This window comes from Schistocerca americana, chromosome X (assembly GCF_021461395.2).
Source record: "Schistocerca americana isolate TAMUIC-IGC-003095 chromosome X, iqSchAmer2.1, whole genome shotgun sequence".
NCBI lineage: Eukaryota > Metazoa > Arthropoda > Insecta > Orthoptera > Acrididae > Schistocerca > Schistocerca americana.
In genome coordinates, this window is record NC_060130.1 from 524,547,858 (window position 1) to 524,574,952 (window position 27,095).

Genomic DNA, 27,095 nt, shown 5'->3' on the forward strand with positions numbered 1-27,095 from the left:
TCCTGTTCATCATTAAGTAGATTGAACGACGTGTCCCCGTCGTTCTGATGATTTGAATGATGTGTGGTGTGTAGTGTAATCAGCGTCTTCTCATTTCTCTCATTAAATTTCAATGTATATAGTTTATGAGTAAATACTGTTAGTTCATTTCACGTTACTTCCGATAACCATGATTTATGTAGGCAAATCATTGAAATCCACCGAAGTGCAATATGCAAATAATCGAGTGTCTTCTATCTGTCTGATCCGTCTTACCTCTGAGGGTCGTGTAATTTTCTTCTGATGCACCATTCAATATAAGTCAAGTTCAACGGAAAATACAAATTTAACATGATTTTTTCCTCATCTTACCTAGTCTACAATTTGTGTTAATGACGACAACAAAATACCATAGTGGCATAGTTAACTTTGAAACAAAAATTAATGTGTTTATGTTTTTTATGACTGTTACCAGTGCCGTAGTAATTGCCCTCCCAATACCAAAGAGGGCATGAAGCGGAGAAATGGGACCTTAAGAAAGTAATGTAATCGGCTCTGTTACTTTGTATTTTAAAATTAAAAAAAGAATGTTAACGTGTTTAATGAAATCTCCTACCTGATTTCTTAAACGTGCAAAATTTTTCAGTTAGTCTTAACCCAAAGGTTAAGACTTAATAGTAGGTATCACTTAACCCCAAAAAATATCATATTCAATATTTTCTTGTTCAGGACCTTACTTACAAATAAGTATCTCTTTAAAAAGTGAGTAAAACTTTACTACAGGTAACGAAAATAGCATATTTAAATGATTTATATTGTATTTGTCGGCAAGTAGTCCACATTTGATTTTACACATTGATACTGCTCAGAGTGTACTGAAGGATATTTTCAGATTCTTAATCCTACTTACACGTAAGTATCTGTTTAAAAAGTATGTTGCAGTATAAGTCAATAACAATCAAGGAATTTTTTGCGGGCGCAAAGCGTCCCCCCACCCCCACCCCCTTCATGTAAATAGACACAGTGGAAAACGCTTAGGTATTTCCTAGGATTAAGATTAATTTGCTGGGCCAAGTACTCATGTCCCACACCACACACTACTGTGTACCCCACTGCGCTGGCCGGAAAATTAAAATTTTCGCTGACAGCTGTCGCTTGTGTATTCATGTACTACTCACGTAAATTTAATTACGAATTTTAATTACAGCACAATTTCTGTCACGTGTCGATAAAAGATTCCTGAACACCTGTCTTTAAAATAATTACGAAATTTTTATGTGGATGAGACAACTAACTCTGTGCCATAAATTATGGAAAAATCCTTAGTTGAAAATTAAACATTTTTATGAACAAGAGATAATGAGTCAGTACATGGATTTCTGAAGTTCTATGACGAAACGAAATATTTTTCTTTTACATGACCTGTTATACGTCGTCCTTGTGGCGAGTGGTGTTGCACAATCCGCTTGGTGAAGTAACCAATAAAGAAATCAAATAAATAAAAAATTAAAAAAGCGATTAGCACCTGCAAGCGCTCTTAAAAACCTCAAAATTAGAAGCTTAACGCCAGGAATTTCACTATGCTCATAATTAATGAACAATTATTCCTGTTCGTGTTTGAACTTTAAATGAAATAATGTAGTCTACAGTTATGGATCTGGATTTAAATCCAGTAGACAGAGCCATTGTTAAATAAGCGAATCATTGCTGCCTGACCGAGATTTAAATGTGGCAACGATCGTCATTGCTAACTCAACATACAGACCCGTGAAATACCGGAGGTTTCAGCAGTATCAGTCAGAAAATTCGAACTTGAAAATAAATGACGCATATTTATGTACTGACTTGGGAATTCTATCAGGATCTTTATTTCCATATTAACTAACTACGAAAGGCATTTAATATACACTACTGGCCATTAAAATTGCTACACCACGAATATGACGTGCTACAGACGCGAAATTTACCCGACAGGAAGAAAATGCTGTGCTATGCAAATGATTGGCTTTTCAGAGTATTCACACAAGGCTGGCGCCGGTGGCGACACCTACAACGTGCTGACAAGAGGAAAGTTTCCAACCGATTTCACATACACAAACAGCAGTTGATCGGAGTTGCCTGGTGAAACGTTGCTGTGATGCCTCGTGTAAGGAGGAGAAATGGGTACCATCACGTTTCCGACTTTGATAAAGGTCGGACTGTAGCCTATCGCGATTGCGGTTTATCGTATCGCGACATTGCTGCTCGCGTTGGTCGAAATCCAATGACTGTTAGCAGAATATGGAATCGGTGGGTTCAGGAGGGTAATACGGAACGCTGTGCTGGATACCAACGGCCTCGTATCACTAGCAGTCGAGATGACAGGCATCTTGTCCGCATGGCTGTAACGGATCGTGCAGCCACGTCTCGATCCCTGAGTCAGCAGATGGGGACGTTTGCAAGACAACAACCATCTGCACGAACAGTTAGACGTTTGCAGCAGCATGGACGATCAGCTCGGAGACCATGGATGCGGTTACCCTTGACGCTGCATCACAGACAGGAGCGCCTGCGATGGTGTTCTCAACGACGAACCTGGGTGCACGAATGGCAAAACGTTATTTTTTCGGATGAATCCAGGTTCTGTTTACACCATCATGATGGTTGCATCCGTGTTTGGCGACATCACGGTGAACGCACATTGGAAGCGTGTATTCGTCATCGCCATACTGGCGTATCACCCGGCGTGATGGTATGGGGTGCCACTGGTGACACGTCTCGGTCACCTCTTGTTCGCATTGACGGCACTTTGAACAGTGGACGCTACATTCCAGATGTGTTACGAACCATGGCTCTACCCGTCATTCGATCCATTCGAAACCATACATTTCAGCATGATAATGCACGACCGCATGTTGCAGGTCCTGTACGGGTCTTTCTGGATACAGAAAATGTTCGACTGCTGCCCTGGCCAGCACATTCTCCAGATCTCTCACCAATTGAAAACGTCTGGTCAATGGTGGCCGAGCAATTGGCTCGTCACAATACGCCAGTCACTACTCTTGGTGAACTGTGGTACCGTGTTAAAGCTGCATGGGCAGGTGTACCTGTACACGCCATCCAAGCTCTGTTTGACTCAATGCCCAGGCGTATCAAGGCCGTTATTACGGCAAGAGGTGGTTTTTCTGGATACTGATTCCTCAGGATTTGTGCACCCAAATTGCGTGAAAATGTAATCACATGTCAGCTCTAGTATAATATATTTGTACAATGAATACCCATTTATCATCTGCATTTCTTCTTGGTGTAGCAATTTTAATGGCCAGTGTTGTAGTTATAAGTAACAAAGTGTGCACATGTTTTTAATTGAAATGTCATGACGTAAATTTTTGACTCAGGTATTCGAACTCAGCCGGTAGTCGAATCTTTAAGTAACGATAATCTGATGATAGCTGTCGAATTTTTTCTCCAGTAGCGAAATGTTTGAATCTGAAGTGACGATACAAGACCGAGATTCGAGCTGGGAAACTACGGCCATTGTTTTTTATCCACAAACAGACGTTATGTAGCAATTGTTTGTTCATCGGTAGTGTGGGTGCTGCAGATTTTACCAGAAATAACAGCACATGAAGGGATCAAAATATAAAAGCTATTATTTTCTAGGGGCTGGTATGCTCATGCTTGAGCTTGAAATGAAATTATGAGTATTTTTATCCGTCGCGGAGATTCGAACTCAGATACGTGCCATTCGTCTAAAGTCTGCAATTATGAAAATACAAAGAAATGATCGATATGTATCGTTCCGTGACCTTCAGATACCGTGAAAAGGGATATAAGAATTCGAATCTCAGTCTAGACCCAAAGTTTTTAATGACGAAAATTAAAATAAGAATCAATAAAATATCTTGTTTAATAAAAGTTGCTAGAGACAGAGCTTCCGTTGTGGTTTATTCCGCTTGTGTTATCGCCCAGCGTAAATCGCTTCTGCTGCCGTTGGTATTGAGGGGATATTATGTTTAACGAGGATTCTGAAGTACGGAGCAAACTTACGGTCATCACTTGGCGTTACCAGACGTGGGTCGATGTGTTTGTGCTTATTTAAAAGGGACACTTCAAGTGGGAGTGCAAGCCAGTCCTCACACATCTCAAACTACAATCAATCCACCAGACCATTGCATCCAAGATTGTTCAACCAGTTTCCTATGTTCTAACGGGAGAAGTGTGGTAGTCTAGGAGAGGTATAGCCGTAGACTCCGGAGAAGTGGATTACATCCTCTTCAGTACTTTCTTTTGCTGCTTTTATTGAAATTTTATTCGACTGCATCGACGTTCACCAGTTTTAGCCAGCTACTCTGTGAAGATATTCGATATGCTCAGTACCTCCACAAATCCCACATTATAGGTGGTTTCAACTGCTTGTGTGTTAGTATAATTTCTGACACTAACGTCCGCCTTCTTATCTGAATGTGCGACGCGTCTGACTGCCGTGGAGCAGAAGTGGGTTCGATTCCCACGCGGGTCGGAGATTTTCTCCTTTCGTGGACTGGGTGTTGTGTTGTTTTTATCATCATTTCATCTTCAGCTACACATAAATCGCGCAATGAGGCGTCAGTTAAAAAGACGTGCAGCTACACCAGGATTGTATTCCCGGCCCGCAATGTCATACGAAAGTTTTATTTTTTCTGACGCTAACATTAAAAGAAACAGCTTACAAATTAGACACCGGCTCTCTCTTAACTATTTAAATATCAGCAAGTCTCTGATACGGAAATAGCGTTTGCCTCATGCCAGAAGGATACGATTAAACTTCTTGTCATCATAGCCTCGATTCGAAGCCATTTAGAAACATTCACTATTTCAAATAATTTATTAGTTCGAGAAATACCGCTGTTGATTATGATGTTACCAGATAATTCCATTATTATTGTCATTTCTGCTATTATTTTATTCATTCATATTTTCTTACAGGTGTGCTAAAAGGCAGCATTTAACGCTTTTTGGTCATTTTCAGAAGTAGTTGTCCAAAATCAGTTAAATTATTTGGTTCTTTCCATATGCAGGGAATATTTTTCAAGCTAATATTGCACATATCCCTTTTTTTGTTTACGTTACGACTAAATTAATTGATGAGGACGTTATTTGATAACCGAAATTGAATTTAGCTTTACTTAATTCACTTGCACTAAGCAGTGTCGCAAGAAAAGTGTAAAACTGCCGCGAATGCCAGTGAAAAAATTAGAGTATGTTAATATCTTCCGTTAACTGCCACGGTCATTCTTTTTAGATGAGTTGGTTGACGTTACCTGTTCCGTACAGAGAATAAAAAAACTGCAATACGTTACCGTTTTCGTTGCAATATAGTCGAATTTTGCGTTCTAGGAAGTTATAGTTCACATTACTAGTTTAAATTTCATAAGCACTACCACAATGTTGAAAAATACTGCACAGCCGGAAACCTCATATCTGAGTCAGCTATCACAGACCTACAGTGGTACTATTAGACACGTTAATCACGGAGTTCGATGACTGTTACGTAGCTGTCATGAGTACATGGCTAGCGCCTCTTCATGACACAGCTGCTAGTTTCAAAGATAATCTATTTTAGTCTGTATGGGTATCTGCTATACCTTCCCTGCGTACCTTTTTTTTCACTTTCGTGGTACAGTCTATCATTAAATATTACTTTTCATGCAAAGTTATTCAAAACTTACCATTTTTGTCATGGTAATTTCATTAATAAAACAAACATCGCACAAAACGTTCCTGAAATGTGTATTCTGATTGTTACCGAATCGTCTTGCTCGCTATCACATACGTCACTAGCTGTGCTAGAACTGTGCGTGTCCGGATAGCCGAGGCAGTCTGTTCAATAATGTTCAAATGTGTGTGAAATCTTATGGGACTTAACTGCTAAGGTCATCAGTCCCTAAGCTTACGCACTACTTAACCTAAATTATGCTAAGGACAAACACACACACTCATGCCCGAGGGAGGACTCGAACCTCCGCCGAGATCGAGCCAGTCTGCCGTCGGCGTCTGCCGTATACGGATCTCCTCCGCCAGCTGCTGCAGTCTCGCTCGCTTGCGGTTCGTCCGAGACCAGCAATACCTCATTTTCATGAGAAGATGTACGTTACAGGTACCTGTGACTGCATGACCTGAAATAGATTGAGATGCACAACTGGTTTGATGAAAAGTGTGTGGTATTGCTGCATGCACGTAGATCCTATCAGGTATTGCGAAAAAGTAATATGTTTGATTGTTAGAAGGATACAAGTGATACAGTGAACTCCATTTTGGGCGACGAATATCACGTCCCAAACTAATACCTCGTCTTTAACTGATGTTTCCTACTTTACCATTATTGTCATCGTCTTCTCCTAATGTAATCCTTTTGTTTTGTCCGTCCACACTGCTCGTGTTTACTTATTCTTTCTACATGAGAATCATTCAAATTTAGTGTTGCATTATAAAAACGGCTATGTATTACATAATCCATCTCAAATATTACTGCTTTCCAGATTCTTACTGATTTCTATTATTGACGTTAATTTTATTTCCGTTTAAACAGTTCCTGCAATTGAACTTAATCAGTCCCCACCCAGCCTGTGAAACTACCGAGAAAATACTAACCTACACTTTCTATGCAGATCTATGCTTCCATTATACCTTGGAAGCTTCATTACTTCGTAATTTTCACCTGTACTTTGTATGTATCACACTCTTATTTTTATTGCGCTTCGTCTCTTTACTGTTCGCAGAATGTAAAGATTATAATTCATCGTTAGCTGTGCATGTGTATCAAAAACGTGTTGTACAAGGGAGTGCCGAAAAGGAATGACTCCGACTTTTTTATGTGAAAACTGTTAAATCTTTTTAAAAAACAAACTTTATTAACACTCATCGACTTTTTTCTCATCTCTACATATTTGCAGCCGACTGCCGCAAGAGAGCTCCGAATAACAACATGTAACATGATGGTATGTAACGTGACTATATCGGTGTGTGAGAAACAGCGTGCTGTAATCGACTTTCGAGTTCCAAGAGTTCGTCCACACATGGAGCACCTTTCTCCTTCGGCATGAAAATACCAGACCGCAGACGAGCGCTACCACATCTGCAAAATCGGAGGCTTTGTGTTCACTGTCATCGATCATCCTCCATAAGCAGTCATTGTGACATTTAAACATACAAATAACATCCAACGGTAAAGTTAAGACTTTATCTTTACACTGCACGGGAAAATACGTCCTTTAACGGCTTTCAGTAATGTTCTGATACAGTACTCTCTCTTCCCTCTATTAAAAATATTTTCTGGTGCTTTCAGAGTTATTTGTTCACCAACAAAGGTTTCTCGTCGGCATCTCGATCAGTATCTCGTTTATCTCCTGATACAAAATGTGCAGTTGTTGCCTTAAGACACACTTTTGTCGCCATGGTGACGGTGAGCAGGGAGTGAGAGGGGGGGAGTGGGGCGATCACGGCCAATTGCAGCCCACTCGTTCCTTGATGGGCACAGATGGAGGTTCCTCCGTCAGCTTCCCGGCCAGCACCGCTCGCGCGCGAAGAGGGTCTCGTTTCAGGGCGTTGTGACCGAAGCTAATTCCTCTAAATTCAGAAATGTTGTCAATAGGTAAAACTTTGTTTCATATATGTATGTGCCAAATAATAATGAGAATATTTCATAACAAGATAATTATATACTGTTCATTTATGACAACATTCTCCATCTGGATGTAGAATACATTGCTTTGTACTCCTCACTTTCGGCAGTAACTACTCATACTTATGATTCAAGTTGCAATACATAGTGAGGTCTATTTTGTTACGTTAAGCGTATTGCGGCTCTATACCCATAGCAGGAAATGGTTTATAGAAATTTCATCTGAAACTGAAATTTTCTATTGTTCGTTGGGTAGGTTGAACGACACGTTTTTACGAAATTTAGCTAACCGTTTTTATGATTCGAATGATGTGGAGCTGTAGTGAAAACAGTGTCTTCTCATTTTTCTCATCAAATTTCAGTGCATATATTTTATGAAAATGTGTCATTAATTCATTTCTACGTAAGTTCCGTTAACCATGATTTATGTAGGCAAATTACTGAAATACACCGAAGAGCATAATCAAATAATCGAGAGTCACCCGTCTCTGATTCGTCTTATTACTGAGGGTTGTGTGATTTTCTTGTGGTACGTCATTCACCTAAATGCAAGATGAACGGTAAATCCAAATTTAAAGTGATTTTTTTCTTCGAGGTATTTGGTCTACAATTTGTCTTATTGATGATAACAACATACCATCTTGGCACAGTTAACATTTTTTAAAAAAAACTAATGCGTTTTATAGATATTTATGAATGTCAAGAAAAGATTTCATTTTTTAGGCTATTTAGCAAATCACCAAATATTTAAAGTGAAAAGTTTGGACAGCTTGTCGTAACTTAGGCAGTCACAGGTGACACATGGTGGTGAGCAATACCCAAGAACGCAAATAATGCAGCTTAGCGTTCACACACTCTTGTAATTGTCGGTGCATTTCGAATATCTTCTGGCACCCCTGATAGGGTGTTCACTTTGTCTTACAGTGCATGTTAGCTTACGTCTTATTCGTCTGTTTTATAGAAGGTTGCTTTTCCCTATTTCTTAATGTGTGTATTACGTACTGGACGAGGGTAATATAGTGGCCATTAAGCATAAGAGGAGTAGCTGGCTTCGGATAGAAAATAAACAACGCGAGATGCTACGTATTTGGAACTATTACCTGTAACTGCTAGAAAAATGGTCATAATGAAAAAATTTGCAGGAGTAATTATTCACCAATTGAGGAAATAATAAGCGAAGATTCAGTTTCCAGGTATCATAAAATTTTTACCCACTATTTTCTCTTGCGCCTGATAAAATTTGTCTGTTGAGATACTTTTAATGTTGTTTCCCTGTATTTAAAGGGTGTAGCACCTGTCCCCAATTTTCGCTTTAATTGTACTCTGAACTGCTGTAGTAGAACAATACGAAACGCAAGTAATGTAATTATGCCTGAAGCATGCAGTTCCTTTTCAGAGCGACTTAAATTTGGAGTGCTACAAATAGTAATTAATTTAAAAGAAAATATTTGATAATGTGAGACTACTCCTACAGGTGAAGAGTAATCAACATTACAGGTTTAGCAATGACCATTAGTATAACCATATTATGCAAGATGAATTTAAATATTGTCTGTATTTCTCAGTGAAATTTTTCATGAGCGATGTTGTCATTAATCCTCGCAGTACGAAGGGTTTGCTTGGGAGGAGGGGAGGGGGAGTGTGGGGGAGGGCACTTTCGGAAAGTAGTGTAATCTGCTCTGTTACTTTGTATTTTAAAGCTCTAAAAAGTATTGTGTTTAATGAATTCTCCTACCTGATTCCATAAATGTGCAGTATTTTTCAGTTAATCTTAACCCAAGGCTTAAGTCTTAGTAGAAAATATCACTTTCCCTAGTAAATATAATATTCAATATATTCATGTTCAAGACCTTACTTAACACATAAATATTTATTTAAAAAGTATTTTGTGAGTATAAAATTATAGCTGTTAACGAAAATTGAATTTTTGAATGTTTTTTTTTGTGATTTTCATCATGTACCCCACGCTTGGTTGTACACAGTATTGAAAGTGCATTGATGTTGCTAAGAGTGTGCCAAGAGATATTTTCGGATTGTGAATTCAGCTCTCACATCAGTATCTCTTTAAAAAGTATGTTGTTAATGTAAGTCAAAAACGATTAAGGACTTTTTTTGTGGGCACAAAAAACCCCACCCCCACCCCTCATGGAACTGTGTGTTACGGAAAACGCGTTGTTAGTGCTATGGTTAAAATTAATTTGCTGTGCCAAATGCTCATGTCCCACACCACACTCTACTATTACTTCACTGCAGACAGTGCACTGCTCAACTGGCAGATGTTGGACGGCACTATCCGGAAAATTGCAATTGGTACCAACTGTTATTGTTAGAGTATTCATATACTACTTAGTTCCACATGCTAAGGCTTGAAATGAAGTTATGACTATTTTTATGCTGGACCAGGATTCGGACCCAAATACGTGTCTTCAGTGAAGACCTAGAGGAGTTTGCAATTATAAAAATACAATGAAATTCTCGAACTGTATCGTTCCGTGAGGGTCAATAACACGAAAGAGGACATCCGAATTTGAATCCCAGTCCAGAACCAAAGTATGCAATGTCTCAAGTTGGAATAAAATGAGAATAAATAAAATTTCTTGCTTAAGAAAACTAGCTGGTGACAGAGTTTCTTTTTGTGGCATCCTCGATCTATTTCATCAAAAAGCCTAAACCGCCTCTGTCGTCGATGGTAGTGAAGGGATATCATGTTCAATGATGATTCTGAATTACGGAGGAACCTTACGGTCTTCCCCTGGCGTTGCCAGATGTGAGGGGATATGTTTGTGCTTATTAAAAAGGAACGCTACAAGTGGTAACCGAAGCCAGGCCTTACACATACTAACTACTATCTATCCACCAGACCATTTCATCCAAGATTCTTAAACCATATTCCTATGTTCTAACGGTGAGGTCTGACCCGCACTTCCGGGAAGTGGGTTACATTCTGTTCAGTATATTCATTTCCAGTTTTTGTTGTGATTTTACTCTAGTACATCGGCATTCACTCGTTTCAATCAGCTACTCTGTGAGAACATCCGATATGCTCAGTACCTCCACAAATACTAGAAATCAATGACTGCAATGTCAGCACAACCATTTATAGGTGCTTTTAATTGCTGATCTGTGACCGGCAATTTCTGACACCCTCCTCAGCTGAGAGGTCAATGCGTCTGACAGCCATGGAGCAGGACTGGGTTCGATTCCACGACCGGTTGGAGATTTTTCTCCCCATGGAAACTAGGTGTTGTGTTGTCTTCATCATTATTTCAGGATTAGCGAAACAGAAGTTGCCCAATGTAACATCAATCAAAAAGACGTGCAACTCGGCGTCCTAATTTCACCAGTTGGAGACTCCCAGCCCGCACCGCCATACGAACGTTTTAATTTTCTGACAGTAACATCAATTACAAACTGACACTCTACTAACTATATAGTATAAGCAATCCTCTGGCACGGAACTTATGCTAGCCTCATCGCAGCAGGATACGAAGAAGCTTCTTGTCATCAAGTCGAAGCCATTTAGAAATGTCCATGATTTCAACAAATTTATTAGTTCGAGAAATACTTCTGTTGATTATGATGTTACCAGATAATTCGATTATTACTGTCATTACTGGTGTTATTTTTTTCATTCATTGTTACTACAGGTGTGCTTGAGCGAAGCATTTAAAGCTTTTTGGTCATTTTTAGAAGAAACTGCCCAAAAACTGTTACATTACTTGGTTATTTCCATGTCTACGGAATAATGTTCAAGTTAATATCGGGCATTTCCAGTTACTCGTTGACTATATTTCAAGTAAATAAATTTGTAAGGATATTACTTGACAACAGAAGTCTGGGTTGCATTACTTAGTTTTTACTTGCACTTTGCAGAGACTCTTGAAGAACGCTAAAACTGCTTGTAAACGCCAGTGCAAAAGCTAGAGGATGTTAATGTCTTCCATTTACCGTAACGGTCATTCTTTCCAGATGAACTGGTTGATATCACCTATTTCAAGTACTACAAGGAATAAAATATTCAAGAATGTCAGCTGTTTTCGTTGTAAAACATTTTAATTTTAGCATTTTACGTGGTTCTAGTTCACATTTTCGTAGAATTAGTTTACATTTAATATCTACTTCAGCAATATAGAAAAAATATGTTCAGAAAAAAGAAATCTTGATCTCTGTCGTATTCAGGCAATGAAAGAAATCATTTGCGACAAATGAATATTTGTCCCAATGCAGGATCGAAGACGGGTCTCCTGCTTACTAAGCAGATATAGCCAACTTATCGCAGTAATTAGACACATCTGCACTGAGTGCCTAACAACGCCTCCCACCTCAATGCAAATTCCCATTTGGCGGACTCTACCAAAATAGCGTCCCCTAGCCCTTTTTCTTCTCTTTGCTCGTCGGATCTCGCCAAGCCCGCACGATGTCGAGGAACTGCAGGATCATAATAACCTCCACGGCGCATTTATATCTACATTATATGAGACAGAACAGACACCACTCATACAGATATAGTGCAGAAAAGTATTGCACAGTTGGAAACCTGACATACGAGTCAGTGATCTTATGCTTACAAGGGGACTATGACGCATGTAAATCACGGAATTATCATGAGTACATGATTAGTTCCTTTTCCTGCGACAGCCTATAGTTTGCCAGACAATCGATGTTGAATTTTTATGGGTATCTCCAGTACTTCTAATGTTACTCAAGTTTAGGGTATGTGAGCGTAGAGAAGTGGTTAATGATCATGGATGCCACGCTAGTGGTATGGGTTCAAAGAGTCAGTGCGAAAAATCTTTTTTTTTTTTCATTTTCATCGTACGGGCTACCCTTTAAATGGTGAATATAATACTAAATTATAGAGATGTAGAAATTTTTACCACTATAATTTCATTAATAAATCCACCAGTACATGAAAGTATCTTAAAATGTGTATTTCGTTTGTTACAAAATCGCCTTGCTCCCAATCGCTGGCATCCCGTGCTGTGCTAGAACAGACCGTGTCAGAATAGTCAAGGCAGTCTGCCTTCGGTGGCGGTCGTGTACGGATCTCCGGTGCGAGCTGCGGCCGTCTCGTTCACTTGCGGTAAGTCTGAGCCCAGAAATGCCTAACTTATCATGAGAAGATATTTGTTACAGGTATCTCTGACTGGATGATCTTAAATGGATGAGAGATGTTCAGCTTTGTTAGTGAGAAGTATGTGGTACTGCCATAGTCACATACACCCCCTCAGGGGTTTTGAGTAAAGTAATATGTTTGATTCAGAGAAAATACAAGTGATACTATGCTTTCTTACATAACAGTTTAACTTTCGAAATGCCAATAGGCAGAAGGTATAGAGCCTCTAGACGCATTAACTGAAAGTCAGAATGGAATTATGTTGTGACATCAATCCCACATTTCCGTTATGAAACAGAGGTACAAATCGTATTGTTCTCGCTGACTGCTCAACTACGAAGTTTTCACACTCAGTGGAAACGCTAAAACCATATTAACCCTCTTTACTCCGACGTATATCACGTAACAGATTAATGTCTCATCTTCAACTGATGTTTCCTACTTCTCCATAATTCTTTCATCTTGCTCTCCTAATGTAATCATTTTAATTTGTACGGCCTAGCTGCTCGTGTTTACTTATTCTTTCTACATAAATGACATTTGAGATTAGTGTTTCATTTTTAAAAAGGCTGTGTATTACATTTTCGATCTCTAATATTATTGTTTTCCAGATTCCTATTGATTTATACGTTTGAAGCTTTTTTTAAAATTTTTGTTTAAACAGTTGTTCAATACAGGGTTATTACAAATGATTGAAGCGATTTCACAGCTCTACAATAACTTTATTATTTGAGATATTTTCACAATGCTTTGCACACACATACAAAAACTCAAAAAGTTTTTTTGGGCATTCACAAATGTTCGATATGTGCCCCTTTAGTGATTCGGCAGACATCAAGCCGATAATCAAGTTCCTCCCACACTCGGCGCAGCATGTCCCCATCAATGAGTTCGAAAGCATCGTTGATGCGAGCTCGCAGTTCTGGCACGTTTCTTGGTAGAGGAGGTTTAAACACTGAATCTTTCACATAACCCCACAGAAAGAAATCGCATGGGGTTAAGTCGGGAGAGCGTGGAGGCCATGACATGAATTGCTGATCATGATCTCCACCACGACCGATCCATCGGTTTTCCAATCTCCTGTTTAAGAAATGCCGAACATCATGGTGGAAGTGCGGTGGAGCACCATCCTATGGTACGTTTAGCTCTCTGCTTGCTTTATTCGTCGACTTCCGCGGGCTCCGCGTGAAACTTGCCCGCATGCGTTCAACCGTTTCTTCGCTCACTGCAGGCCGACCCGTTGATTTCCCCTTACAGAGGCATCCAGAAGCTTTAAACTGCGCATACCATCGCCGAATGGAGTTAGCAGTTGGTGGATCTTTGTTGAACTTCGTCCTGAAGTGTCGTTGCACTGTTATGACTGACTGATGTTAGTGCATTTCAAGCACGACATACGCTTTCTCGGCTCCTGTCGCCATTTTGTCTCACTGCGCTCTCGAGCGCTCTGGCGGCAGAAACCTGAAGTGCGGCTTCAGCCGAACAAAACTTTATGAGTTTTTCTACTTATCTATAGTGTCTCGTGACCATATGTCAATGAATGGAGCTACAGTGAATTTATGAAATCGCTTCACTCATTTGTAATAGCCCTGTATATGTTAATTAGGTTTCACTCACTCTGTAAAGCTGTCGCGAAAATACCAATTTCCACGGTGTATATGCCTTTAATTTTTTTATACCTCGGCGAATCTGTTGACTTATTAATTCTCGTCTGTTATTTGTGTGTATCACACCTATATTTTTACTGCAGCTCATCTTATTACTGTGCTCAGGATGTGAAGATTTTAGTTTGTCGTTAGTTGTTCGCATGAATCATGAAAATGTAATACGAAGTCGTGAAAGAAATACCTTCGAATGTTTAAGTGAAAACTCTTTAGACTATTTTAGATAAAACAAATATTATTAACAATCAAACTCTTTATTCTTCATGTCGGTATATTTGCAGCGCTCTGTCACTAGAAGGCCCCGAATTGTATCGTGTAACTTGGCTGTGTGTAACATAACTATGTTGGTGCATGAGAAACATTGTGATGTAATATAGTTTCGAACTCGAAGAGTTCTTGCACACATCGGACAACCTCCTCATTCAGCATGAAAATGCCAGGCAGCAGGCGAGCTCTACGACCCCTGCAACAATCCGAGGCCCTCGGTTCGTTGTCATCGATCATCATCCATACGGTCCTTACATTGCCCTACCCATTTTTATCTGTACCCGAAAGTCAAAGAACACCTTCCAGGGCTTCACTTTAATGGCGATGAAGCGGTGTAAACAGAGGCAAGGTTGTTGCTCCTTTAACAAAATCAAACATTCTACAGTGACAGTATCAAAAAACAGGGCACTTGTTGGGAGAACTGTATCTGTAACCAGGGTAACTATGTTGACAAACTAATACGTATGTATGAACAATAAAGACGTGGAATGTTCATAACGTTTGTTTAGTTTAAAATTTTTTAATAGATTTCTCATAAAGATTTGGAGGCATTGCTCTTCAGCATGCCCTCCTACTTTACTGCAGTAATTCAACAATTTTTTTCGTCATTATGAGTAATCTTAGTTGCCTGATTATTGTTTCGTCTACTGAGTGCAGGACATAAATAACAGTTCTTTTTTCAGCTGTGAAATGTATTACATACTTCATTCTTCACTCAGTGCAAATGTGGATAGCTTCAGCAATTACTACGTGATGCAAACATGCAAAAATCACACGAATATAAATTTAAGAATTTATCGTTACACTGAACCAAACAACGCCTCGTTTCACGGTTTGCAGTAATATTCTGGTACAATACCAACTTTTGACTTAATTAAAAACATTTTCTGGCTGTTTCAAAGTTACGTGTTCTGCAAAGCATGTTTATCGCCGAGATCACGGTCAATATCTAGTTTATTTCCTGCAAAATGTGCGGTTGTTGCTCTACTTGAACACTTGTGTTGCCATGGCGACGGTGAGCAGGCTGGGCGGGCCAATCACGGCGAAACGCAGCGCCAGTCGTTTCTCGATGGGCAGCGAGTGCGGTGCTTCCGTCAGTTTTGCAGTGAGTACCCTTGGCGCGCCGTACAGCGCGCAGTTCAGAGCGTTGCGATCGAAGCAAATTCCACTTGTAACAATACACATTTTGTAGCTAGAGAAAATTTAATGCGACAGAAGGTAAATTCAGTAATTTTGTCAATAGGTGGTAGCTTTGGTTAATATTTATGTATGCCAAATTAGAATAAGAATGTTCCGTAACAAGTTAAATACACTCTGTTCAGTCCAGAAAATATGCTATACTTGGGAGTAGAGTAAATTGCTATGTACTTCCCACTTTTGGCAATAATTAGTCACACTAATCATTCCAATTGCTCTGCACAGTGAGGTCTATTTTGTTACGTTAACCATATTGCAGATCTATAGCCGTGGCAAGAAATGGTGGATTGAAATCTCATCTAAAACTTAAATTTTCTGTTGTTGGTTAGGTAGGTTTACGATTCTCACTTGTGTACTGGCGCTATGATGATTTGAATGAAGTGCAGTGGCTAGTGGAATCAGTGTCCTCCCATTTTTCTCGTCAAATTTAGAAGTATATGATTTATGAATAAGTACTGTTGCTTCATCTCGACGTAACTTCCGATAACCATGATTTATGTAGTCAAATCATTCAAATCCTCCGAAGAACGATACACAGATCATCAAATATCTCAGATCTATCTGATTCGTCTTATCATTGAGAGTTGGGTAACTATTTTGTGATACGTCATTCAAGACTTTACAGGATCAACGGAAAATCCAGATTAACTTTTTACTTTGTAATATGTAGTCTACAATTTGTCTTATTGATGACTATAAAACACCAAACGTGGCACAGTTGATTTTGAAAGAAATAAAATTCATCTGTATTTATCGCTGTTTAAGAAGGTTATGGAAAAATTTCGTTCTTTTGACTTTTAACTTATCAACATATATTTAAAGAGAAAAATTTAGACAGCTTATCGTAACTTCAGCAGTCACAGGAGAAAGACAGTGGTTAGCAGTCCCACAGCACGCAAATATTGTAGGAGAGCGTTCAGCCACAATCATAATTGTCGGAACGTAAATCTTGTAAGAGAGCTTTCACCTACGGTCATAATTGTCGGTGCATTTCGAGGATCTTCTGGCATCCTGAGAGGTTTTCTATTCTGTTTCACATTCAACGTTAGCTAGTGTCTTATTCCCCTGTTTTGTATAAGATTATTTTATTCTATTTCTTAATGTGTGTGTTACATACAGATTTAGTGTATATAGTTGCCATTACGTATGAGGACTAGTGAGTTTCAGATGGGAAATAAATACCGTGAGGTCCTATGTAATTGTAGCTACTACCGATAACAGCTAAAAATATGGTCGTCATGTAATATCTTACAAGAGAATCGTTCCCTAATCGAAGTAATAAGCAAAGACTCGGACCCCAGATATCATACATTTTAATCTATTATTTTCTGTTGCGTCTGATACAATTTGTCGACCCACATGCTTTTAATGTTTTTTCCCTGCATTTTGAGGGCGTAACTTGTCTCTGTCATTCGTTGTTATCGTATTATGAACTGGAGTAGTAAAAAAAGACGAAACGCATGTAACGTCATTATGTCTGGAGCCACGTTTCACCCTTAGAGCCACCTAAATTTGATGTGCTGCAAATGGTAATTTATTTACAATAAAGTATTTGATAATTTGAGACTACTGCTAGAGTTGAACAGTAATCATCTTAACATTACAGGTGAGGCAATGGCCATTAGTATAACCATATTAATGCAATATGAATTTAAACACGATCGTTAAGTCTTCATGATGTATATTGTCAGACTGTAATACTCAGTGAAATTTATTATGAGTGCTGTAGCAATTAACTCTAGTAAAACCAAGGGCGGCGGGGGTGGGCGGGAGAATGGGAGGGAGAGGCACCTTTGCAAGTAGCGCAATCTCGTCCGTTGCTTTGCATTTTAAAGAAAATGGAAAAAAAAATTGTTTCATGAATTGTCCTACCTGATTCCTAATGTCCAACATTTTTCAGGTACTCTTAATCCAAAGTTTAAATATTAATCGTAGATGTCACTTTCCCCCATGATTATCATCTACAATTTTTTTCTTTTCCGAAACTTAATTATACATTAATATTTCTTTAAAAAGTGTTTAGTGAGTAAAAGTTAACAACAATTCACGAAAACTGTACATTAAAATAATTATTTTGAACTTGTCATAAATTACCGCACACTTGGTAGCGCACATTATAGAAAGTGAATTGATACCGCTAAGAGTGTACTAAAAGATATTTTCAGATTCTGTGTCCTACATTAGTATCTCTTTAAAAGTATGTTGTTAATATAAGTCAAGTATTGCTAGGGTTAGGATTTTTTACTAGGCAGATTTGTGTTAGGGATTACACCTGTGATCGGATGTGGGAGTTTATTATGGTTCTTCGAATTAGCAGCAAGAATGGCAGTAGTATGAATGATAGTATAATACTTTGAGACTAACACATTTTCTAGCTGATCTAAATTTGCTTCACAAGCTTCTAACCTTCAAGTGAGTGAAAATTATGAGACACATTACTAACGTAATTTTTTTCAATTTTAATGTGCAGAATACACAATATTGTATAGTTCTTATGCTTTTCAGCAGCTCGAAAATGTCTAAATAAGTGCTGCTCAACAGTAAAAAAGATTGAAGAATTAGTAATGGAAATGTGTGGCAAGGACTATGGGACCAAACTACTGAGGTCATCGGTCCCAAGGCTTAAGCACTACTTAACCTAACTTAAACTAACTTATGCTAAGGACAACACACACACGCACACATGCCCGATGGAGGGCTCGAACCTCCGACGGCGAACGGGGGCAGCTGCGCGAACCGTGGTGGCTACCCCGCGCGGCAATTAGAATTCTTTTTCCACCTTACATCTTGGAAAGGTAGTAATGTCAAAATTATTGAAGTGAAAAATATAAATCTGACGGGTGTAATATTTCTTTTTCGTTATATCAGTTTTCTAGCAAAACGGTGAATGGTGAAATAATTAGGATTTATTGTCCTTTCGACGAGTAAGTCGCTAGAGACGAGACGAGATGAAAGGTCGATCAAGCAGAGTAGAGAAAGAAATCATCAGTGCCTTTTTCAAATGATCGATCTCGGTATTCAATCACCTCAAAACAGAAAACCACGAGGTAGACCAAAAGAAAGAGCAATGCAAATATTACACCATGTACCCAAGCGAACAATAATGAACGTATTTAAGAAAGAGAAATTTTTGTCCACACATACAGCTACCCACAGAGCATATTAAACGAACAAAGTGATCTTAAAAACATACATCACATGCCAAATTTTGTTGACATCTTAAATATAGATAGCAGATAAATATACACAGGCAATTACATTTACAGGCAAAGATAAAATTTACAGTAAAGGTCAAACAACGGATACACTGAAAGTCATAGATCAATTAACCTGAACAAAATTGTAAGCATATAACGTCACAGATGTTCTGTCAAATAAAGTTGTCAAAAGTACAAAAACTTGTAGACAGAACAAGAAGGCCATAGCCAACAAAAACATCTCATCTACAACATTAAAGATAGAGATACGGCAGTATATTTGCACAATCATATAATCACGCCACCTTTAAGACATAACAACGAAATCGTTAGCCAGTGAGAGCACCAGTCGACGTTTTATAGACGTCAAAAACAGCTAGACGTAAGTAGTACTGTATAACCACGCATTATTGTCAATAATTATACTTGACATTAGAACAAAACGCTAACGAATTCATGTATTTTCGCATATAGCTAGAAAATGACACTGTAGCTGAACTGGACCTGTCGCAAACCAATAAAGCACTAGATACTCCAAACACAGCAGCGATTTGGATTTCTCTACTTTTCTGATAAACCATTATAGAAATTTTGAGCTGTCAATATTTTTTAAAAGTTCTTTAAATGTACAAAATTTTGTTATTTTCTTAAACAAGGTACAAAAAATATATTCAGTACATATAAAATGCTCTTTTGTTATGCTGAATTTCTACCTCCTTCTCCCACAAAAAATATTTCCACTTGTTAATTAATCGTTGTTAGTCCTCATCGTATATTGACAGGAACAGACACATCGACATATATGCAGTCTTCGTAGAACGATAGTCCGCCTCCATAGCTGAATGGTAAGCACATCGGAATGCCATGCATGGGGCACGGGTCCGATTCACGCCCGGGTCGGATGTATATCTCCCCTTGGGAATTAGGTGTTGATAGGTGTTGTGTTGTCTTCGTCATTATTTGATATTCGTGTCACGTAAGTCGACGAAGTGGGGTCAACTAAAAAGACTTGCGCCAAGACGCTAGGTTCCCCGCAGGCGGGGTTCCCGGTATAGCGAGACGCGTTACCGTTATCATGTAGAGCGATATTTTTAACCCTTTTGAAAAAGATCGCATAGTGTCTCCTGCTGCCTGCTGTATCAGTTATCTCATTGATTTGTGGGTTATATCAATGATTCAGCCGCACGAGAATTTCTTTTACTATCGCTATTATTTTCGTAAGCAACTTATATTTGAACAGTAGACGGAAAATAGTGTTCAGTGTTGTTTTAGTCTATACGATTTACTTTCATCCCTGCATTTTAAATAACATTTACAGCTTTGCAGTTACCCTGAACCTACATTTCTCCTTTTCCATTTATCGCACGTATTTTTCATTCTTTATCAACTTCGCTCCACCATCAGCATTGCTTCTGTGGCTGCTAAAATAATTTCAGGACCAACTGCTTATTCATCAACGGAAACAAAAACTATAGATGGCTCAAAGGAAAGCCTTAGGTTTAATCTCTTTGGATCTTTACTTACATGGAATAAGAAAATAACGAACATGAGCGGGTAGGACTCGCTCTCTAAGGTGTCTGTACGGAACTTACATATGTACATTCAGGAATTTATAGGTTATAACGAGTGAGTTTAAGGGTATTAAAACATGTGACATAAATGGTCGTATCTCGTAATTGCATCGACATAGAACATAAAATTTTTTACACCGTCAGAGAAACGTTGACGTTACAATTTGATATAAATTTTAACTTAAGGCCGCTACCCTTTCCTGAGGAAAAAGTTATCTTAACAGACGAACAGACAGACAGACAGACAGACAGAGAGACGGATAACAAACGGCAATTTTTTTTAATGTGATGTAATTACAAATTAACATTTTCGGTAATTTTCCTTTACTTGTACTGTGAAACAACGCATCTTGCCTAATTTCATGATCCCAGGTCAACGGAAAGTACCCCATAGGATTTGATTAGTGAGTTAGAGAGTACCAAAATGTGACAAAACGGCCTTATACTTTGACCGCATTGACTTAGAAACTTAAAATTTATTACCTCTGCTAACAGACAGTAGGCAGTGTATTTGACATAAATTTCATCTTGATACTCTACCTGTTCCTGAGGAAAAGAGATCTTAAGAGACGGACAGGCAGAACAGCAAGGTGATCCTGTAAGGGTTCCATTTTTACCGACTGAGATGCGGAACCCTAAAATCGGATATTTAAACATATCCTGTTTTCCTTATGTCACTCCCAGCACTTGCATGGAATATGATCATATTCTAGAGGTCTGGAAACGCTATATGAGTGACTCTTTGAATGAGTTTTGAAAGTAATAGGAATGATCTAGTTACACTCTTCCTAACATCAAATATTCATCCATTTTGTTGGTAAAATTCATTGATGAAATTTCATAGCAAGTTTATGCGCCCGAAATGAAACGTAGTGGATAATAATTAGGTAATTATTTATGTTGTTTCAGATTTCTTATTACAATACCATCTGTATTACAGCATATTCTATAAATCAATCGACTGATGGCACTCCTTACGCATTTCACAATCAACAGTGGAGCAAGTATTATTCTGCAGTGTGTCTACCGAAAAGACCCTCTCGTCCGGACATTTCAACGTGGTGCAGCTTTTAAACTGATTGCAATTATTCTGTTGTAAAATTTACGGTTAAGTTTCTGTTTTGTTCGTCGGGATTATTGTGAACTGATGTGATGCTCTTAGCTCTGTCACAATTTGTATGAGCTCCACGTTTCCTTTAGAACAGAAGGCGGTGTACTGCTCTGTAATGAAAGCTTTGAGATCAGCCTACCGTCCGCAGAGTGTTCCCTTGTCATCGTGCATAGTGGTGATTAAGTGAGAACGGGCCTGTCGGGACTCCTGGATTACGTGTTGACTGGGAGACTGGATGTACTATAACGCTCAAAACTTTGCGAACCACCTGAGCTGCGTTCCACTTGATTTGGATGCAGCTCACACAACGTAGCAGCCCTGCAGGTGCTCTAATCTCTTTGGGATACAGTCGTTTGATTATACAAAATGGATACCACAAGAGACCTGCAGAGAACATTGTTCTTTATGGTAATAAATCCAGATGTAAATTAACACTACGATATTCCACATACAAGGAAACACGTCCAAAATGAGATTTTCACTCTGCAGCGGAGTGTGCGCTGATATGAAACTTCCTGGCAGAAGCTAATAAACTGGACTTTATTACAATAAGTGACATTTGATAGGCATTACCACACTCATCAGAATCTGGGACAACTAACTCTGTGACGCATATCATACAGTAAACTTTAGGCAAAACTTAATATTTTTATGATCAACAGCTTTGAGCCAATATCTAGACTCAAAAAGTTGTATGAAAATTCGAATTATTTTTGCCCTGTAAAAGTTTTTCCAACATCTGCTAAACGCCATTACTATGGCGAGTGGTATTGTACAAACTGGTTGTTGGAGTTACCAATAAAGGAAGCAAATAAATAAATAAAATTAAAAAATGCGTTAATACCGGCAAGAGCCCTATGGAAACCTCAACATAAACAGTGTACCAACAGTAACTTCGCTGTATTCATAATTCATGAAAAGTCATTTGCGTATGTGTTTAAACTTTAAATGAAATGACGAAATCTTTTGTTCTGAGCTTGGATTCAAAGCCAGCATCCATAGTCATTTTTAACTAATCGAATCATTGGTGCCTGACCGAGTTCAATCTCAGCAACGATCGTCATTGCCGGCTAGACATGAAGAGACGTTGAAAGTCGAAGTTTTCACCGGTATCAGTTAGAAAATCCGAACTTGAACATAGATGACGGATATTTCTGTACTCAACTGGGAATCCTATCAAGAGCTTTATATCCCTGTTACTGGCTACGAAAGATGTTTAATATAGTATCAAGTAATAAAATGCGCACATGTTTCAAACTGAAACGCCATTCGCTAAATTTCTGTGACGGGGAATCGAGCGCAGCGCGTAATCGAATTTTTAACTAACGGAAGTCTAGTGTCAGCTACCGAATTTTTTTACCTATAGCGAGATGTTTGTGTCCTTTTTTACCAGGCGAGGATTCGGACCAGGCCCCCAACACCGTTGTTTTCTATCCACGAACAGACGTTAAGTATCAGCTGCTTGTTGTGCGGTTTTTTTTTATTATATATGGGAGCACCTATCGTTGTTGTTGACAACACACAAAGAGACACTAAAAATTAAAATTATTATTTATCGGTAGTTCGGAGTGCATTTATAGGACTTGAAATAAAGTTCTTTTCATCAAGATCTTGAAGAGACTGCAATAAGGAGAGAAGAACGGATCGATCGAACTTTATATTTTCAGTAACGCCAGATACCGTGAAGGAAAAGATCCGAATTCGAATCCCAGCCAGGAACCAAAATACTCAACGTTTCAAGTTGAATTTGTAGTGTAAGAAACCCTGCTGGTGACAGATTTTCAGTTTGCGGTGACTTCCACCTCTGTTATGGACCTACCTAAACCGTCTCTATCCCAATTGGTAACGCAGAGATATCATGTTTAAGGGGTATTCTGAACTATGGTGCAACCTGGCGTTCTTCACTTGGCGCTGCCAGAGAGAAGGAGATCTGTTCATGTCTATGAAAAAGGAGTGTTTGTAGTGGGATTCTATTCCAGACCTCACATACTTCAAACTACGATCAGTCCACCAGACAACTGTATCCAGCATTTGTCAACTGCATTGAAATATTCTAACGGGAGAAGAGCGTTAATGTATTCCAGGAATGTGGAATCCAACCTGTTCAGTACATTCATTTCGTGTCTTTGTTGCAAATTTTGTTCGACTGCATCGGAAATCACCAGCTGCATCAGTTAATCCATGTGTACTCTCGTTATGGCCAATACCTCCACAAATCCCACACATCAATTACCGAAATGAGACCAAAACCAGTTTATATGTGGTTTTAACTGTTGATCGTTTACGATTAATTTCTGACACTAAAATTAAAATGAGCTTACAAATTAGACACAGGCGCTCTTTTAAGTAGTTAATTATCAGTAAGACTCTGATGCGGAAATTATGCTAGCCTCATACCAGCATGATACGAAGTCGTTTCTTGTGGAAGTCACGTGGAAATATTCACTCATCATCATCATCATCATTATGTTAACTATTTTAACAAATTTATTAGTTCGAGTAAGAGCGCTATAATAATGATGTTGCCAAATAATTCGATGATTAATGTCATTGCTGATATTTTCTTCTCTACAGCTTCTACTACTAGTGTGTTTGAAGGTCTTTTTTTAGAAGCAGTTTGCCAAAAACCGTAGAATTATTTATTTATTTCCATATCTCCCTCTGTGTACTTATTTTCCTTTTTCAGTTTCGTCGCACGGTATGTATCATGCAAAATCAATCAAAAGAAGTCATTTTCGCCGTAGTAATTTCATTGATAAATCAGTCATTTCACCAAAATTTCTTGAAATATGAATTCCGTATGTTATAATATCGTCTTGCTCGCTATCGGGTGCATCACGTGCTGTGCTAGAACTCAGTGTGTCCGAATAGCCGTGGCGGTCTGCCTTCTGCGGCGGTGGTATGCACGCCTGTGTTGCAAGTTGCGGCTAGCTTGGCGGCTTTCGGCACGTCTGACGCTTATTGCAGCATCTTTTTTGGAAGAAAATGTGACGATAGGTTGTGGTGATTTAATAGTTATATATTTCTCGGTCGTGAATAGTGTTGTGTATGTCAAACTCATAAATACTGACCTTAGTGATAAAATTGTCGTATCTAGTGAAGGAATCTTTAGATTCAAGTACTCTGACAGAAACATCACTGAAATTAATGTTGCCCATGCCGGTTTCGGTATAGGAACAGTAGGGAATTTCGAATTACCATTTAAAGTCCCAGGTGAGCAAATAAATGTAGTAGTACTGTCTTATGGGAAAGTGCTCAGTAGGCCGGCCGGTGTGGCCGTGCGGTTAAAGGCGCTTCAGTCTGGAACCGCGTGACCGCTACGGTCGCAGGTTCGAATCCTGCCTCGGGCATGGATGTGTGTCATGTCCTTAGGTTAGTTAAGTTTAATTAGTTCTAAGTTCTAGGCGACTGATGACCTCAGAAGTTGAGTCGCATAGTGCTCAGAGCCATTTGAACCATTTTTTGTGCTCAGTAATATTCCAGAAAAGTGGTCGTACTCACATCAGTTTCCAGTGCTGAATGGTATCAAACAGCCTTAAGTAGAACTACAGTAACGTATCCCGTCTTATATTAATGTTCGTGGCTACCGAGCTATCGTCAAATATGAAGGACAGGCTTGAACGTGGGCAGAGTGTGACTCAAAGAGTCACGTGCGTGTCCAGTACATGCAAAGGCGCGAGGTCCAGATGCGGCTAGCGAAGCTGTTAGACCTGCTGTGTGCTATATGCTGACAAAGTACGTGGCGGCTGTCTCTGGACTCCCACCCGCCGCCCCTGTTCTGGTCATTCCTCAAACTGATAATGCTAATTATAACGGTATTCCAGTGGAAGTCACTGAAGTAGAGGAGGTAATTCTGGCATCACCGCAACAGACAGGACATTACAAGGAAGCCCTAAACGAGGCAATTCCGGAAAGTATTCTGAAATCAGATGGACCGTCTGCTGACGGGAACATCGCTGAACCTGAGCAGGATACTGCAACAGAAAATACTACAAGCTCACCGAAATGCCAGAAAACATATGTAATGGAGGATTTCACATTAAGCTGCTGATCGTATTGTTCCAGTAATGAACGGAAAGGTCAAACAAATAGCCCATAAATTACAGTTCAGAGGAATTTTCCAGTCGTACTCAGTCTGCACCATTTCACATACCAGCCGGCGCTAATGCACCCACGCCTGTGGAAGCAAAACAAGAAAGAAGTGGAGCTCCACACAAAGGTGCTGCAGAAACCTCACGTAAAACCGCGAAAGATACGTTTAGATCGTCTTTTGAGAAGAGGGGGAATGCGAGAAACTCTTTTTAACGATTAGAGAGGCACTGCCAAACTCCTCTAATGAGCGGTTATCTCTCCCAGAAGACGTAGCAGGAAGCGGATATATATCTGATACTTATTGACAGCTTTCATATTGACTGCATATGATGAAGGATTTGAACGTTTAAAATTTAGCCCTTGTATGATATGACCCCGTCTCAAGCCTACAGAGTTGCAACTTTGAACATTAACAGCATACGTAGTTCACTGAAATTAAACAGCTTGAAAGACTTCCTATGCGCGGCATATATTAATATCAATCTATTTCAGTCTGCCCCCGGTATCTGAATGGCCAGCGTGACAGAATGTCAATTCTAAGGGCCGGGTTCGATTCTCGGCTGGGTCGGAGATTTCCTACGCTCAGGGACTGGGTGTTGTGTTGTCCCAATCATCATCATTTCATCCCTATCGACGAGCAAGTCGCCGAATGGCGTCAAATCAGAGACTTGCACCCGGCGAACGGTCTACCCGACGGGAGGCCCTAGTCACACGACATTTTTTAGTCGACTTTAAGAAGTAACGGACTTGGCGCTACACGAAATATTTGAGTATAACACTGTAATTAATGCTGGGAGTGGTAGTGAGCTGGGAACAGAGACACTCTCGAAGGAGAGTAGAATAGTCAGTCACGTTGAAAATCTCACAAATAGTAGTGGGTGCGCTTGTACTATCCACAACAACAGGATCGTCAATATATGTGCTCCATGTATTAGCAGTAAACGACTCTACAGAACACAGCTTTTTAAATGTGAGATTGTCTCACTCTTCGGAGTATATTATGATAACATCATTTTAGCGGGTGTTTTCAACGGTGTCCTACGTCCCAAAGATCAAGTCCCTAATTTGAACCCATCGGCTGACTTAGAATACATACTTAAAGAGGTCATTTTAACTGACACGTGGCAGCACAGAAACGATGACGATGATTTCCGCTCCTGTGCCAATCAATTCATGTCAGAGTAGCACTTGCAACCAAAGTCCTCGGTTATTTGCTGGCTGTGTTCTAATCTTTCTCTTCCTCTACAGTTTTTACCCTCTAC